Source organism: Schistocerca piceifrons, chromosome 2, assembly GCF_021461385.2.
Source record: "Schistocerca piceifrons isolate TAMUIC-IGC-003096 chromosome 2, iqSchPice1.1, whole genome shotgun sequence".
NCBI lineage: Eukaryota > Metazoa > Arthropoda > Insecta > Orthoptera > Acrididae > Schistocerca > Schistocerca piceifrons.
Window position 1 is genome coordinate 1,077,681,268 of NC_060139.1, and position 17,082 is coordinate 1,077,698,349.

A 17,082-nucleotide genomic window follows, 5' to 3' on the forward strand; every position below is an offset into this window, starting at 1 on the left:
ACTCATAAAATTTCTTCCTGCCTCACCTTTACGAAGAATGAACCTGAGAAACAACCCACATCATCTGCTACACAGTCTCCTGGCTATGTGTATCCATCTGTAAGTAAAGAAAGGAGGATTACATTGTATGTGTTTGATGTGCAATTTTACTGCATGAACAGCAAAAATGTGGTAGGTGATAACATTTTTGCTGTTACCTTATGTGGGGTATCCCTGAGAAAAGTTAATGATAATTTGAAATTCTTGGTGAAGTTTTCTGCAAGTCACCAAGTGCTCTCATAGTCAAATACTGGATGAATAGAATGTCAGCATACGCTTGCAGTGAGTGAGGCTGCATATACAGTCATACACACAGTTCCTAACCGTTAAACTTGCCACAGTGAGTTAACCCTGTAACATAAAATTGTATATTTTAATAAGCAGATTACTACAGGATTTTACATCATAAAATTTCGTCAATAATTATTTGAAATGTTGACAATAAAAGTTTATTTGCCCCTGGCAGTATTCAGATAGCCAGCTTGCAACTGGAATAAAGTTCCGGCTTTGTGGAACTCGGTTAGTAATTTTCACCTTCGTACACAATTGACTAGATTAGATGCTCAGTTATTCACTGATCACTAGGCACTCTAAAAGATAGAAATAATTGATTCTGTTCTTTGTAATGTCATGTTGAAACAGTCTTCATTTATTAACTGTTTGTTTGACTTTTGCAGATTAAGTATTTTTTATATTAACACACAATTTCCTTTTTTGTCAATCGGGCCCTGTTGCCGACGAAGCCCCACGTCCTATAGCTCAGGTGAGTGAAAGTAGAGGAAGCACAACTGAGACTGTCAGAGAGAGGGTGAGTTTCACCAGCAGCAAAGAAGTTTAGCTTTTTGGCATGTAATGAAACCCCCCCCCCCCCCCCCCCCCCCCCCCCCGCCCCACTGTTTCCTGGCCTCATTCCACCAGGGTGCTCACAGTTTTCATTAGCCCATGGGTTTTAGCCCTTCTGTGGGCTGCCCTGCACACCCCATTTTAATTAATCAACTCCTTTCTACATATCCTATATATCTTCACTTCATACTTATTATTTTTTTCACTCCAATCTTTCCTGACACCACAACCTTCGCAACTCCATTTGCACTGGTAACTCAGGTCTATTATTACAATGTTATTACCTACTGAACAGTCACAAAAATTTTTCAAAGAATACTCGCATACTGGCTAATGACAGTAATGGGTGCAACAGATCTAGGGCATGGCACTTCACTGAGCAAGAATGAGATAGCATGGAATGAACCACTCAAATCAACAGGTACATTGAAGCCTGATGAAGGAACTATCATTGTCACACTCTGCAGAAATTGTTCATGTATTTGCAGCAGATTTCATGCAAGAGAAAAAATTCTGAAAGTGAATAAAAGTTTAAACCCACTATTTGACCTGGAATATGACTTTCTGGCAGTAACCATCATTCATTGGTACTATAGACATTGAGAAATATGTAACATTAACCAAGAGATCGGTTACACCACAGTTGATATTCAGTAAACATGATAATTACCACCTACAGTTGTCTAAAATATTTAGTTATTGCAGTTACATGCCAATTACCTTTTTAAACTGATAATGGAGTCACTCTTCTTGCTATTATCATAGCCAGATGAACTTGAAAAAAATCTTATTAGAATACTATCTGAACCATTAAATAGATTTTTCGTGCACTTCATAGAGAGGTCTTCTTTTCTTTGGGTATCATATGTTTAACTTGTGTCGCTTAGTAATTCAATAAACCTAACATCATATTTGATAGCTCATATATCACAGGTTGTGCTGGGAGAAGTAAAAGACATTTAATAAACATACATTTGTCAAAAATTCAGAGCAGGCTGAGAGCTAGAGCAGAGAGCTATCACAGTCAACTAGGAATGAGCAGCCAAATTCCCCAAGTGGAGTTAGCTAATGACTATGCACCAAGGTAAATGTCGACAGTTTACACTGGTAACTAACAGGTTTTAAACTTAATGTATTTAGAATTGGTAATAAGGATGCAACATTTAAGCGAGTAGTTAGTTATAATGAGCAGGAACCTCAGACTCTATAAATGTACCTTATCCTCCTGAGCTCAATAAATTCACCGAATTGAACAGACTACTGGTTCCTGCCCAAATTGTGGCACTCTGACATCGAGCATGTCAGATGAGCAACTTTGCTTCACTCGAGTGACTGGTAGGGGCAGCAGACTGCCAGTCAACTCAGACGCCGTGTGACAACAGAGGTGCCACCATAGCAAAAGGCAAACATGCCTCTGCTCTCGACACAGGGAACAAGAACACATCATTTCCTGCCAAAGCTACCCTGCCAACACACACCAATGGGAACAGAATTCTGCACAAATAAAGCTTCACACAAGAAGGGGCAGGAAGTAGAAAATGTGAACAAAACGCACAAGTGACTAGCAATGTAATTGACATTGTTTAAAATTTCTGTTATTCAGAATTGAAAATATCAGCACCTGCTGATAAGATAACTCAAGTGTACACATGTACCAAGATCACTTTGCCTCTGACATAGATCACGTTACAATTGATTCCCTTCATGAGACTTACAACTGGGAATACTCTTACACTTGCATGACATATTACCTGGAACACAAATTGTAATTAATAACACTGACTGATGATCATGCACTCAGTCACTCATAGGTGCATTAATGTAACAGATGCAATTTTAGATAACACAAATATAAAAGAACAACACTTTACTCCACTCAGTTGTGAAGGAGCCATACATTGCAGGATTCCAGCCAGGGTATTATTGCATCCTACACACTCAGGTGATCATTGAGGAGCCATAAAATTTAAGCCAGTAAGCCAGTTACTTGCCAATCTGGTTGCTTGCAATGTCCGTATGTCTTCATGCAGCTCACCGCTATCTGGCCTTATGACTGATTCAACCTTCAGCAGCATCTCGGGACCTGCACCGGACAGTGGGAGTCTGCCAAAAGCAACAACTTGCCAGCCACATGTCCACACGCCAATCGTTCTTCAGGACCCACCAAACCAACACACATGTGCAAGTGTTGCTATGACTCAGACATGATTTAATCCTTCTGTCTTCCACAGTTTGTTCAAGAAAGTCGGTGTCAGTTTTCACAAAGCGTAATATAAATGGCCACCTTGAAAACATTTTGTGCTCTACCATCTCCTTCACATACATAATCCAACACAGTTCTGTCTCTTAAAGCACTGGATGATCAGTTCTTATGGAGATAGTCCTCGCCTTCTGAATGTACAGAGAAACTTTTGCTCCCAGCAACTTGTCGATCTTGCCAGGTGACCAAAATTCTAGATCGATAAGTTTTATATGTGTCAAATCCAACACACTGTTTAATTTTGCTGAAGGTAACTGACATCTTGTCTTGATCCCAGACAGAAGGTGAAATGAAGAGGTTTATACAGAAGTCAACTTAAACAGAGACGTGCTGCTTTGTTTCTGATATGATTCCACCTGTTCCTTGAATGTATACTCTACTGTGCCATCCGTGAAGTCAGAGGCACTACTATCTATCAACCATGTTGTCACTGTTGTAAGCAGCACTTGTTTGTCTCGGATGATTATAAGTGAGCAGTAATGCAATGTACTTGATGGATGTATACCATTTTTTGTGTTTCATGTCACTAGGACAATCCTTCCTTGTTCCATCTTGTGTGTTTTATTTCTGTGTGTAGCAATGTGTGGTGCCCTTTTTGACAAGCATGACGGCATACATAAGTGCAACTAGAAGCCCTACAATCACCCTTTGAACAGTTGTTGAACAATTTGTTCGGCATCACTATAGGTTTGTGTTCACTACATGTGGCTTGCCTGAATTTGCTGCACTTCTGCAAAGCTTGAGTCAAGTGACGCATGACATACGCAACACTAGCAGCGACTAGATTCATCTCAAACACCCTAAGTGCTTGACATTGCAGGTGGTCCGCTGTTTGTTCCCATATGTGCTGTGTCATGGTAGTACTGTAGCCTTGATAATTTCAGATTTGCATTTATTTTTGAGAAAAGCACATCTCCATTCTAATGTCAGAAAGCTATTGAAACTCAGGCGGGTTTTAAATTTTGTTGTTACAGACTGGTCAACTTTTTTCTATAAAGAGCAGTGATGTAATTACATCTTGAAAGGATACATTTAGTTGTAATGCCATCAGCACATGAATATTGCTTGAAGTAGTGCATTAAGTTCACTTGCACCTTCCCCAGTTGCTGACAGAAATGGTAACAGCTTCTTCAGATGTGCTGATGCAATCAGTCTAGGGTTATTGTATGTGTTGCAAACTGTATCAAATGGTTATTTAGCAGTGTCCTGTAATTCATAATTATTTACCACAAGACTCAAAAATGTCACTAAAATGCCTGCACTACTTTACATTCTGATTCCCTCTAGGCAGACAATAGCCACCCCCCCACCCCCTTCCCAAGGGGGTTACGGTTCCTTCGTGTTAGTTCATGCGTGGTGCACATGTGGCTCTGAGCTAATGCAGCCTATTCTTCCTTACTGTCCGCATTTGTCACCCTGCCCTCCCTCCCTATCCTTGCTCACTCCCAGTTACCCTCTCCTACCCCTTTCTTGGTGCTCTGATTCATCTTGACATGGCTATCCACCTGGTTTCCTTTATTGTTTACAATTTGCTTTCCTCTGCCTGTTCATTCATGTTTTTTGGTTTTTACGTCCCCAATTGAGTTTTACCTCCACTTCAAAATTTCCTGTTTTTGTTTAATGTGAGCCGTTTGGGGAACAACTCGCTCCCTGGCATCTGCGGTGTGGATTCCTCTTGCCTTCCCCCTGTTGCCCCCTTCAACCCAGCTAGGTCACCAGCACACATAGCCAGTCTGTGTGATGGGTCTGTTATGTACCCATCTGGCTGAGATCCCTGACAACACAGGAATCACTCTCCTGATTCCTGAATTGTTCACTCCCCATGTATGCCAAGGAGTGGTTGCTTGTCTTCTTGGAGCATCAGAACTCCCACCTATAGCCACCGTGCTAGATGGCCCTTGGTTTGGGTGGGTGGCACCCTTCGGGAGAGCCCATGGTCAGAATGGCTGGTATTTGGGGGATACTTGATGCATGAAGCGTATGGAGCTGCAAAGATCTGGCCGATCTCAAACGGCTGCTTCTTTGAATGGTGAACAATCATTGAATGGTGCTTCATGTTACCCAGCAACCTCTGCTTCCCTGGCTACACCATGGGAGGATGGCCAGGCTAGCCATCTTTGTATGATACACTTCCCCCATTACCTCATCTGTACGAGGACAGATGGGGACACATTCATTGCCACAATGCCATTGTTTTTGTGGAAAATATTGAGGAAAACTTTCTTGATCAGAGCATCTTCTGCCACCCAATCGGCAGCTCTTTGCACCTGTGATCATATTGGCAATGTCCCAGTTTCTTTTATCCCTCACTAATCTCTGAATATGGTGTAGAGAGTGATTTTTCATTGGGATCTCACCCTGCAAAAGGATTAGGAACTCTGGGCTAATCTGGAGAGGTGTGAATTTGGTTTGGCATGTGGAGAAGGGCCACAAAGACAACCGCATCCATACTGGTGCCTTCATTCTAGCTTTTTTGGGGGATACCCTCCCAGAGAAAGTCAAGGTTATGTGCCGAAGTTGTGATGTGAAGCCATACACCCCACCACCTATGCGGTGCTTCTGGTGGCTGCAATTTGGGCATATGTTTTCCTGGTGAATGGTAGACCCTGTGTACACTCACTGTGGACAACCATTCCATGAGGGAAGCCCCTGTGTTCTGACACCTGTGTGTGACAAATGTACTGAAAGCCACTCCCCTCACTCGCCAAATTTGCCCGGCGTATAAGAGAGGAAGGAGATCCAAGAATACAAGTCATCGAATCGCCTGTCTTATACTGAGGGTTACCAAAAGTATGAGATACTCCATCCAGTGTCACTATCTTCAACTTATCTCTCTTTTACTTCATTTCCTCCTCCTACCTCTCCCTTGCCCAGTCCCATAAACCTATCCCCTCTCCCTCCCCCTACCCATGCAGTTGCCACAACCTCCTGTCTGGGTCTGCTCCCTCTCTCCAGCTGAAGAAGTGCGCCCCTTCTCTGGCACCTGCCAGTGATTGGGCTCCCTTACAAGGCCCCTTTGCCCAGCTTAGTTCAGGCTGGAAGACTCCTACCATCACTCACAGTGCGTTTGTTCATCCAAAGGTCACCCGCTCTCTTTCAGTCACCAGTACTCCCTCTGTGCTCTACCCTCCTCCAGCTCTGAAATAGGAATAGGAGGAGGAGAAAACGGACAGGAAGAAACATAAATCCTAAGACAAGGTGCCCCCACCCCCAACCGCTGTCCCCAGTAATGCCACCTCCTGCCTTGCAACCTGTGCCTGAGATCTTATCTTATTTACGGATGTCACCTCACCCTTGTAGGTGAAGGCCACTGACCAAGTGACATGGTATCCTCATTTTTTTTTTGTGTAATCTGGATTCTGGCCACACAGTCATCCACTGAAATTGCCAAAGTTACTATCCTCACCTACCAGAAATGCAACCTTCTGTCGGAACTGTACTGGCCCCAGGGAAGCATCTGGTGGGATCTGCACTTTGGTTCACTCCAATGTCGTAGTCACCGGATCCCACTAAGTACCTACCTGGAAGCTATAGTGTTTAGAGTGCATATGTCTCTGGCAATCACCATTTGCAGTGTCGACCTCCCTCCAGGTACAATAATTCCTTACTTTGCACTGTCTACCTTAATCCAGCAATTCGCACCCCGTTTCTCATCCTTGGGACTTCAATAGCCACCACCCAGTGTGGGAGAGTGACACTTCAATGGGTAGGGGTCTCCTAATTGACCAGCCTATTACGGACCTGAATTTGTGTCTCCTCAATGAGGGATCCCCTACCCAATTCAATGCTCTTAATGGCACCTTTACCACTTTCAATCTCACGATCACCAAGGATGTCACAGTCGCTGTCTATAACTGCTGACATGCACTGCAGCATTTTAAGCAACACATTTCAAAGACGAACCTCTTCGCTTTTAAGTGTGTTCATGCGAAGGCCCATTACCTTATTAAGTAGTGTAAAAAGGAATGCTGGGAGAAATATGTGCCCCTCCGAGGACATACGCCTCTTCATTGCAGGTTCAGTCCAAGCTCCGTACTGTTCTTGGCTGCCAGCGACAGTCAGTATTCCATTGCCTTAACCTTAACGGTGATTTGTGCACTGATCCATCGGTCCTCGCAGAACACCTTGCTACACGACACTTTGGGACGGTATTGGCATCATCTTCCTGTCCTCCTACATTTCTCCAGCAGAAATGCAGTGTTCACTATGCCCCCCCCCCCCCCCCCCGCCAAACCAATCTGTTCATAACACACAACACTAAGTGAGTGCTATAGTCAAGCAGGCTCTAACCTCTTCATGGGACATGGCAGCTGGCCCATATTCTGTCTGCAACCAGATGGTCTATTATCTTCAACTGCATTAGGTTCACAGCTGCTTTTCTGTCACAATGATGAAACAGTATAGTTCTCCCTGTCCTTAAGGCCAGAAAGAACCCAATGGCCTCGACAGCTACCACCCAATTAACCAGACAAATGTACTACGTAAACTTCTCGAGAGGATAGTTAGCTACACATTATGTTGTGTACTAGAATCTCCGGGCCTTTTGTCCCTATATCTCTGTGGCTTCCAAGTGAAATGATCTCCAACTGATCATTTACTTGGGTTGGAAAAAGTTACACAACGGGCTTTTACTCACCACCAGTGCCTAGTTGTGGTCTTCTTTTTACCTACATGTGGCACACAACATGGCTTGGTGCCATCACATTTTAGTTACCAACCATGACTGAGGCTTCCATGTGCCCCTTCAGATTTTTATCCATGAGTTTTCCTCTGAGCGGCTCTTCCGGTTCCAAGTTGGAACTTCCCTCAGCACCCCTGGAATTCTGCAGAATGGTATCCCACATGGTTCTGTGGTAAGTGTCACACTCTTCCTCCTAGCAGTCCGCGGGCTTGTGACCCCTATGGGGCCTCTGGTTACTCTGGCATTGTACGTCGATGATTTTTGCATATGATGCAGCTCCCACTAAGTAGCATCTGGTGAGTGTCTGCTCTAAGATGCCATCCCATGGGCCTCTGCATGGGCCACCTCCTATTGGTTCCAGGATTCTCCCAAAAAAATGTGGGTAATGCATTTTTATCGCTGATTCACAGTACACCCCACCTCAGAATTTTATTTAGGTGAACAGCTTCTCGATGTTGTAGCACAGTCCTGTTTCTTGGGCCTTACTTTTGATAACTAGCTGACATGGCTGCCCTTCATTTGCCACCTAAATACTGTATGTATATGGAAGCTTAATGCTCTCCACCTCCTGGCCCTTGCATCTTGGGGTGCAGACTGTGTCACTTTTCTCCATCTTTACTGTGGCCTGGTCTTCTCCAGACTGTTGTGGTGGTCTGGTATATGGCTCAGCAGCTCCTTCCACTTTGAAACTGCTTGACCCTCTTCACCATTGTGGGGTTCATCTGGCTATTGCTGGCTTTCTCAGTAGTCCCATTGATAGTCTCCTCACAGAAGTGGGGATTCCCCCTCTACACACATGACTGAGCAAACTACTACTTTCTTAATCAGTCATCATTCGCCAATTCCCTGACCATCCGATGTATCCTGTACTCTTCGCCATTGAGGACTGTCTCCCTCCTGACACCCGTTCTTGTGTGGGATTGCCGGTTGGCATGCGTATCACTTCCTTATGTCGGGATCCCCGTCTCCACTCGCTGTAATGTACTTCACATCTTTCCCCCCATACCCCTCCCACCCATGGATGGTAACTAGACCATGAATTATGACTGATCTATTCCAGGGTCCTAAGATTCGTGTCAACTCTTTAATTCTCCACCGTCTTGTATGTGCCATCCTTGGAGTGTTCTAGGGTGCCACAATTTTTCACACTGATAGTTCTAAGGCAGTAGATAAGGTGGGATACACTTTCATGTCTCCTACTGCCTTAGAACACCATTTTTTGTCAGGATCAATTAGTGTGTTCACAGCAGAGTTTCTGGAAATTCACAGAGCCCTCCTTTTTTATCTCAGGCCTCCCTCCACAGTGTTTTAATCTGTTCAGATCCAACGAGCAGCCTGCTGGCCATCGACCTCATCCTTCGGTCTCTGCTATACGTGCCCTTCTCTTGGCCCACGAGTGTGCCACCTGTTCAGATGTCTTTCTCTGGGTTCCAAGTCATTTGAGCAACCCAGGGAATGGACTGGCTGACTGTTTGGCTAGAGAAGCAGATACTTACTGCCATTTCCTTCCATTATTCCAACTGTGGATATGCAGATCTATGCAAAATCTCTCTTTACCCAAAATCTGAATGACATCTGGTGTGCAACTGCACATAGTAATAACCCCCACAATCAAGTAGTCTTCCCCCTGTGGGTGTGCGGTAAGAATAGGCCCGAGGTATTCCTGCCTGTCGTAAGAGGCGACTAAAAGGAGTTTCAACCATTTCGGCCTTCCATGTGATGGTCCCCCTTGGGGTTTGACCTCCATTTTCCAAATTCTACAGAAGTACGAGCCTTTTGGGGAAGGACACCTTACGTGGTGTATCACTGGTCCTCAGTGCACTAAGACCTTGGCACTCAGCATTGTAACTGCATTGTAACCACACCCACTATTCCTCAAATTTGGCCTAAACACCTGATGGGTTGCACAAGTTATGCCCATAGTGCGTCCCCATTTGCACCTACGATCATGATGGACTTTCCATGGCACCCGAAATCCAGCACGGTAGCCAGCTCATTGTGGTGGGGTCGTCATGTACCCTCTAGGTTGTAGCCCCCTGACAACACAGGGATCGTACTGCCGATACCTGAACTGCACCCTCCCCACTTCGGCCAAGGAGTAGATGCCCGTCTCCTTGGGGCATCAGGACTCCCGGCAATGGTCATCCTGCCAGGTGGCCCTTGTTGAGGCTGGGTGGCGCCCGTGGGGAGAGCACCTGGTTGGAGTGGGTGGTATTGGGGCGGATGTTTTGTAGATGAAATGTCAAAATGTATCAGGTCGATCTGCGGCCGAGTCTTTTGAAAAGAAAGATACTGTCTCTGGTTCTGGTACTCCTGCCCTTTCCCCCTTGGCCACTCCCTGGGAGGAAGGACAGGCTCGCCGGCTTGGGGCGATATACTTCCCCCGCTATTTAGTCTGTTCTCGGACCGATGGGGGGGACGTTCGCCACCTCCAAGCCCATATTCTTTGTCCAGCACATCTAGGACATCTTTGAGGAAATCGAGGCTCTCAGTAAAATGCGTTCGGGGTCCGTTCATATAAAGACCACCTCCGCCACACAGTCGGCGGCACTCCAGCATGTGACTGACTAGGGGACATCCCAGTATCCATTGTCCCGCATCTGGCACTGAATAGGCTGCAGGGGGTTATTTTTCATGAGGACCTCCTGCTGCAATCTGATGAGGAGCTCAGGCCCAACCTGGAGTGCTGAGGCGTGCATTTCGTGCGGCGAGTCCAGCGCGGCCCCAAAGACTGTTGCATCGACACCGGGGCCTTTATCCTCGCATTCGAGGGGGACATTCTCCCGGAGAAGGTAAAGGTGATGTGCTACCGGTGCGACGTGCCACCTTACGTCCCACCTCCTATGCGCTGCTTTCGGTGTTTGCGCTTTGGGCACATGTCGTCACGGTGTGAGGCTGAGCCCCTTTGTGGCGATTGTGGACGTCCTCTTCGTGAGGAACATACATGCACTCCACCACCTCGGTGCATCAATTGTCCTGGCATCCACTGACCTAGATCTATAGACTGCCCCGCGTATCAGATGGAGAAGAAGATTCAAGAATTAAAAACTTTGGATCATCTCTCTTTTTCTGAGGCCAGGAAGAAGTATGACCACCTCCATCCTGTGACGTTGGCAATATCGTTGGCCTCAGTCGTGTTGCCTCCTTGCACAGTATCCTCACCCCTATCCTGTCCCCCCTCCACCTCCTCACCCCATCTGGGGTTTATGCCTCCGCCTCCCAAATCCCTCCCTTCCAAATCCTCCTCCCTCGTGGCCCCTGCCCCCTCTGCCCCAGGGGCCACCCTTCCTCCTCCTCCTCCCCCTCCACCACCTGAGAAGCGATCCTCTTCTCAGGCGTCCATCGGGCAAATGTTCCAGACCCCGGCTTCCAAGGTCCGGCATTCCAAAACGGAGCCCGCGCGTGAGGACCTTCTTCGGGTCCAGCATACCATCCCCGTGCCTCATCAGACTTCCAAGAAGGCCTCCAAGAAGAAGTCTTTATCCCCCTCTCCACCCTGGCGCGTTTCGTCTGACGCTCCATCCATGAGTCGCTGCTCCCGGCCGTCCTCAGTTTGGCCGGGACGCTCTGCTGCCAGGCGCTCAGCTGGCCTCTCGTCGGCGAATGATACTGCCCCTCCTACGCAACCCAGTACAGCGGCCGCAGCTGGCGACGACTCGATGGAACAGGATCCGCCTCCCGCCGGTTGTAGCGTTGTTCCCTCATAACCTGGCCCTCTGCGGCCGTCGAGGTGACCAGCTCTTCCCCTGTTTCATTCCCCCTTTTTTCTGACTAGCGATGGCTTTGTTACTTTGGAACATAGGAGGTATTCGATCTAATCGGGAGGAATTACAACTGCTCCTCTGCCTGCACTGTCCGCTCGTCCTTGGTCTCCTGGAAACCAAGTTGCGCCCAACTGACCGTATTGCTTTTACCCACTATACCTCGGAGTGGTATGACCTCACCCCTGTGGATGGTATTCCAGCTCATGGTGGGGTCATGTTGCTCGTTCGGGACGATGTCTATTACCATCCCATCCCATTGACCACCCCACTCCAAGCAATAGCTGTCCGTATTACTCTTTCTGCCTTTACTTTTTCTGTTTGTACCGTCTACACTTCATCGTCATCTGCAGTTAGTCGGGCTGACATGATGCACCTGATTGTTCAGCTTCCTCCGCCGTTTTTATTGTTTGGCGACTTCAATGCCCATCGTCCCCTTTGGGGCTCTCCTGCATCCTGTCAGAGAAGCTCCCTCTTGGCGGATGTCTTCAACCATCTCAATCTTGTCTGCCTCAATACTGGCGCCCCGACTTTCCTCTCGGACTCTACTCATACCTACTCCCACTTGGACCTCTAGATCTGTTCTACCACTCTTGCCCGTCGATTCGAGTGGTATGTCCTTTCTGACACCTATTTGAGCGACCACTTCCCCTGTGTCGTTCGTCTCCTGCACCACACCCCATCCCCACGTCCTTCGAGCAGGAACATACCGAAAGCTGACTGGGGACTTTACTCCTCCCTGGCGACCTTTCCGGACCACGATTTTCTCAGTTGTGACAGTCAGGTTGAATACTTCACGGCTGTTATCATCAATGCTGCCGAACGTTCCAATCCTCGTACTACCTCTTCTTCACGTCACGTGCTGGACGACGTGTTTTACGCACCTTTCGCCGCCATCCTACGTTGGCGAATTGTATTGGATACTAACGATTCCGAGCGCAATGCCGTAGAGTCATCAAAGACAGCAAAAAAGCTTGTTGGGCCTCTTTCATCAGCTCCTTTAACAGTTTTACTCCCTCTTCTATCGTCTGGGGTGGCCTGCGCCGGCTGTCGGGCATTAAGGCCTGCTCCTCGGTACCTGGCCTGACCTCAGGTAATGAGGTCCTTGTTGATCCTGTGGCTGTCTCCAACGCCTTCGGCCGCTTTTTCGCGGAGGTTTCAAGCTCCGCCCATTACCACCCTGCCTTCCTTCCCAGGAAAGAGGCAGAAGAGGCTCGGCGACCTTCCTTTCACTCGCTGAATCTGGAAACTTATAGTGCCCCCTTTACTATGCGGGAACTCGAACGTGCACTTGCACTGTCCCGTTGCTCAGCTCCGGGGCCAGATGCCATTCACGTTCAGATGCTGGCACACCTTTCTCCGGCAGGCAAAAGCTTCCTTCTTCGTACCTACAATCGCGTCTGGACCGAAGGTCAAGTCCCCATGCGTTGGCGTGACACCATCGTTGTTCCTATACCCAAACCTGGGAAGGATAGACACCTTCCTTCTAGTTACCGCCCCATTTCTCTTACAAGCTGTGTCTGTAACGTGATGGAGCGCATGGTTAACGCTCGGTTAGTTTGGATTCTTGAATCTCGACTGCTACTTACCAATGTTCAATGCGGCTTTCGTCACCGCCGCTCCGCTGTTGACCTTGTCGACATTCATCATGAACAACTTGTTGCGAAAGCGCCAAACGGTAGCTGTGTTCTTCGATTTGGAGAAGGCTTATGATACCTGTTGGAGAGGAGGTATCCTCTGCACTATGCACAGGTGGGGTCTACGCGGTCGCCTGCCCCTTTTTATTGATTCCTTTTTAACAGATCGAAAGTTAAGTGTACGTGTGGGTTCCGTATTGTCCGACGTCTTCCTCCAGGAGAACGGAGTGCCTCAGGGCTCCATCTTGAGTGTAGCCCTTTTTGCCATCGCGATCAATCCAATTATGGATTGCATTGCACCTAATGTCTCAGGCTCTCTCTTTGTCGATGACTTTGCCATCTACTGCAGTGCCCAGAGAACATGCCTCCTGGAGCGCTGCCTTCAGCGTTGTCTAGACAGCCTATACTCATGGAGTGTGGCAAATGGCTTCCGTTTCTCTGAAGAGAAGACGGTTTGTATCAACTTTTGGCGATATAAAGCGTTCCTTCTGCCGTTCTTACATCTCGGTCCCGTTGTTCTCCCTTTCGTGGAAACAACTAAGTTTCTAGGGCTCACATTGGACAGGAAACTTCGTTGGTCTCCACACGTCTCTTATTTGGCTGCCCATTGTACACGTTCCTTAATGTCCTCAGAGTGCTTAGTGATTCATCTTGGGGAGCGGATCGCACTGTCCTGCTTCACTTGTATTGGCCCATAGTCCGATCAAAGCTGGATTATGGGAGCCTCGTCTACTTGTCTGCTCGGCCATCCCTCTTACGCCGTCTCAACTCCATCCACCATCGGGGGTTACGTCTTGCGACCGGAGCCTTCTACACTAGTCCCGTCGAGAGTCTTTATGCTGAAGCTGCCGAATTACCATTGACCTACCGGCGCGACGTACTGCTTTGTCGGTATCCCTGCCAGCTGTTGTCAATGCCCGACCAGCCCTCTTATCAGTCCTCCTTCGCCGATTCTCTCGACCCTCAGTATGGGTTGTATCTGTCTGCCCTGCTGCCCCCTGGAGTCCGCTTCCATCACCTGCTTCGACAATTGGGTTTTGCCCTCCCTACCACCTTCAGAGAGGGTGAGAGCCCGACACCACCTTGGCTCCAGGCTCTGGTTCATATTTATCTCGACCTCAGCTCAGTCCTGAAGGAGGGTACTCCGGCTGATGTGTATTGCTCACAGTTTGTCGAACTTCGTGCACGACTTGCTGGTCACACCTTTATTTACACCGATGGCTCCAAAACTGACGATGGTGTCGGCTGTGCCTTTGTCGTTGGGGCCGCCACCTTTAAATACTGGCTGCTTGACCAATGTTCCAGCTTTACGGCTGAGCTTTTTGCTCTCCATCAGGCCGTTCAGTATGCCCGCCGCCACCACCATTCATCGTATACACTCTGCTCTGATTTCCTCAGTGCTCTTAAGAGCCTTGGAGCTCCCTATCCAGTCCATCCTTTGGTGCAACGGATCCAGCAGTCCCTCCATTCTTTCGCTGATGAGGGTCTCCTGTAAGTTTTCTGTGGGTTCCCGGACATGTAGGAGTGCCTGGGAATGAGGCTGCAGTCCTCCTGCCTCGGCCAGCCTCCCATTGCGTCCCGTTATCTGACGTTCATGGGGTTGTTTGTAAGAGGCTTGTGTCGTTGTGGTGGGATGCTTGGTCATTCCTCCAAGGAAACAAGCTCCGGCAGTAAAACCGCTCCCAACTGCTTGGACATCCTCCTCCCGACCATCTCGGCGAGAAGAGGTCCTTCTGACTAGGTTGTGGATTGGGCATTGCCGGCTTAGCCACCGCTACCTGATCTCCGGTGACCCAGCCCCGCAGTGCCCTTGTGGTCAAGCATTAACAGTGCACCATGTTTTATTGTCGTGTCCCCGATTTTGTCAATCTTGTGTTGTCCTGTCCCTGCCATCTACTTTACCGGATATTTTAGCTGATGACACTCGAGCAGCTGCTCGTGTTCTGCTTTTTATAACTTTTACTGGCTTGTCCAAAGACATCTAACTTTTATACGTCTTTTATCTTCATCTTTGTCAGGACTTTCTGGTGTCCCCCCCCCCCCCCCCTCCCCTTGAGTTTTACTAGATTCCATGTGCTCTAACAACTGTGACTGGGTGCAAATGACCTAAGTAGTTGAGCACCCTTAAACCCCATCAAAAAAAAAAAAAAAAAAAAAAAAACCGTGGATTACGTTTAGTATCTACAGCTTTTTACACCAGCCCTGTGGAAAGCCTTTATGCTGAGACTGCTGAACCCCCGCTGTCCTATTGGCGAGCAGTCCTTCTGAGTCTTTATGCTATCCATTTGTCTTCCATGCCTGCTAATCCAGTCCATGACATTTTCTTCGACGCTTCCTTTGATGTAGGGTATGCAGGCCACCTTTCCTCCATACTACCACCGGGAGTCCGCTTCCGTCAACTGCTCCATTCTCTTTCCTTCCGCTTTCCTAAAACTTTCTTGAGAACTAGGGGTACAGCACCACCTTGGCTCCATCCCCAGACCTGCTTGCTCCGTGATCTTTGTCAGTTTCTGAAGGATGGTACCCCTTCACTTGTTTATTGTCGGGCATTTTCTGCTCAACGTGCACAAATGAAGGATGCCACATTTATTTACACTGATGGATCAAATACATCATTTTGTGTAGGGAGTGCCTATATTGTTGGCGACACCCCAAATCAATTTCGGCTTCCCGATCAGTGTTCCGTTTATACTGCGGAGCTTTACACTGTTCTCCAGGCTGTCCAATAAATCCGTCACCATCAGCGGATACAGTATGTTATGTGTACAGATTCTCTCAGCTCTCTCCTCAGTCTCCAAGCTCTCTACCCTGTCCACCCACTGGTCCACCGGATTCAGGACTGCCTCCACTTGCTCCCTTTGGGGGCGTCTCGGTGGTGTTCCTCTGGATCCCAGGACATGTTGGTATCTGTGGAAATGAGGCGGCCGATATAGCAGCCAAGGCTGCAGTCTCTCTTCTTCGGCCAGCTATTCACACGATTCCCTTCACCGATCTATGGAGTGTTTTATGTCATCGTGTTGTTCTTTTATGGCATGCACATTGGTCAACACTTCCCCATAATTGCGGGACATGAAAGCTCTTCCCTGTGCTTAAACCTCTTCCTCCCGAATGCGTCGTCGGGAGGAGGTAATATTAACTAGACTCCAGATAGGGCACTGTGTTTTTAGCCATCGACATCTTTTAAGCGGTGATCTTCCCCCACTCTGTCCCCACTGCTCTCAGCTTTTACTCAAGTGCCCCTATTTTACTCTGTTACGCGCCCGTCTACAGCTGTCGCCTGAAATATCGTCAATTTTAGCAGATAACGCGCTCAGCTGATCGCGTTCTTGAGTTTATTAGTGCCAGTGAGATGACGTCGGTCATTTGAAGCCCTTTCTGGGGACAACCAAACCCTTTCTCTAGTGGTTTTTCATGCTGTACTCCTGCTTTTAGTTTCTCCAATTTTTTGAGTTTCGCTCCCTTAGCTGCTGGTTCCATTTTCGTATTTTACTTTTACCTAAGTCACAGATTGGGCGCTAGTGACCATAGCAGTTTTGCGCCCTAAAACAAAACAAAGAAAAAAAAAAGCGCAAAACCAACTGAGGAAAATACAGGCGGCGGAAATGAGATCTTAAAGGAGTATTAAAGATGGTGTGAGGGTGGATACAATCCGAAATTAAGATATTAGGAAAGACTAAATATAGGATCAATATGTAATAAAACATTTAAAAAGATACAAAACCAGACTTTACACAGGTAATGTAGGAGTACACGCTGAGCGGCAGAAGAGTTGGAGGACAGCCCAGGAGATTGTGGAGACAACTGTAAAACCAGAGCGGGCAAGAATCCCTGACTCATAAAATGAAAATGAAAATGAAAATG